The sequence below is a fragment of the Sphaeramia orbicularis genome, chromosome 12 (assembly GCF_902148855.1).
Source record: "Sphaeramia orbicularis chromosome 12, fSphaOr1.1, whole genome shotgun sequence".
Taxonomy (NCBI): domain Eukaryota; kingdom Metazoa; phylum Chordata; class Actinopteri; order Kurtiformes; family Apogonidae; genus Sphaeramia; species Sphaeramia orbicularis.
In genome coordinates this window covers 58,863,764-58,865,604 of record NC_043968.1, presented here as the reverse complement: position 1 = coordinate 58,865,604, position 1,841 = coordinate 58,863,764, and the positions used below count along the sequence as shown (strand labels likewise).

General features: G+C 37.3%; 1 long non-coding RNA gene across 1 annotated transcript; it reads left to right on the top strand.

Annotated features, from left to right (window-relative positions):
• Nucleotides 1–542: 542 nt before the first annotated feature.
• On the top strand, nucleotides 543–1,115 carry LOC115429740 (uncharacterized). Its single transcript, XR_003936828.1, has 2 exons — nucleotides 543–658; nucleotides 989–1,115. It is a non-coding gene; the product is annotated as an uncharacterized LOC115429740 (long non-coding RNA).
• The last annotated feature ends 726 nt before the right edge of the window (nucleotides 1,116–1,841 follow it).

Sequence of the window (1,841 nt, the reverse complement as noted above, 5' to 3'; positions counted from 1 at the left end):
ATCAAATCAGTATTTGAGAATTTAATCAATTCAGTCATGTTCAGTCAGCATACTGTATGTTGTCAGAAAAGATAACTGAACTGATCATGCTACACATTACAATTTTAAAAATAAATGAATTATGGAAAAGCTAATTATGCAACTTAAATCAAACACAAAGAAACTGTCTGGAAAGCAGGTCCAAATATTATAAAATGCTCAGCTACTAAACATTAAATATCAGGTTAATCTCCAGCGGCTAACAGCCTTCTGTAGCTTTAGAATACCCAGCTGACAAATGTTAAGTCAATACTAATACCACTAAAACTAATAAATACAATATGGACTTCTGTTATGTTTGAGTTGGAGTCAGCTACATGTTGGCCACTTTTTTTTTCTTTTTTTTTTTTTTTACTGTTAGTCCATTTCTAAACAAGCCCATTAATAGTCTGTGCATTGATTCCTGAGTAGAATATTCAAGCATGGTTTTCCATAAAAATTTTTGTGCTCTACAGTTTCAACACAGTCAGCCAGTGTTAAAAAATAAATAAATAAAACTGTGCTGTTCATGCTTATGAGTTGCATTCATAATAAAGAAGATGATATCGCTGTATGTTAGTATTTAATCTTGCACACTTATCTCCAAAGTCCAGATTTCCAAGAAGAAGGAGAGGAACCAGTTGAGGTGGTTCAGGTATCTAGTGAGGATGCCTCATGGACGCCTCCCTGGGGAGGTGCTGAGGGCATGTCCATCCGGGAGGAGACCTCAGGGTCGATCCAGGATACGCTGGAGGGATTACATCACAGGAAGCCCCCAGAAGAACTGGTGGAAGTGGTTGGGGAGGGGGCTGTCTGGGCTTCTATGCTGAGGCTGCTGCACCTGCGACCCAGACCCAGATAAGTAGATGAAGACAGCACGGTACGGCACAGTACGGTACAGTACAGTACGGTATAGTACGGTACAGTACGGTACGGTCCAGATTTCCCAACCGTGATTCTCAGATACAAGTGCAGTTCTACAACACAGATGAATTCGCTCCATTGGGTTAAAAATACATAAATAACACTGTTTGGAAGATGAATTAATTGCTGCTGTTAGTCGGTTGTGATTTACTGATAGTAATAGAAGTAGAAAACAATCACCAGTTCTCCTTTAATTAATCAAGGATGTATTTATCACTGAGTTTAAAATAAGATATAAAGATAAAGTTTCAGAAATTATAATAATGGCAGGTTTACATGTAGTTTGTTTGTTTTTTTACCCATGAGCTGAATAATGGGTCAATGTCCTCAAAATATGCTGTATTCCTCAAATATTCTGCAAATTCCTCATCTCAGTAATGCACCCCTTTGAATCTACATGCAATACATGTTTCTAGGGAGTGAAAAATATACAGGAGACTTTTATGGCTATTTTCACTATTTTCCCAGCTTCCATGTCATGTGACATAGTGACTACTGCATTGGACAAAGCTCACATTACAGGATTTTGCTGCTTCTTCTATTATTTATCTTTATGTAAAAATCTGCCTTTTTTATCCAATAGATGACTGACTATTAGTCTTTAAAGGCACCATAGTGTTATAAGCTGTGCCAGCATATTTCTGCAGTACATATCTGTTGCTAAACCCAGGTAGATGTCCAGTTAGCATTAGGGGAGTAACTACTGACCAACTCAAGTTTGATGTTGGCACGGCAAGTCACAAAGTGATTATAAAGACTCTGTGGATTAGTCACATATGTGTTTCGACAAAACTGCAAGTTTGTCAATTATCAGAGTAGTGTGTATTACAACACAGTTAAAGATCGACGCCATTGTTTTATAGGTAGAATGTTTTAGCAATTAAGGATTTAAAAAACAT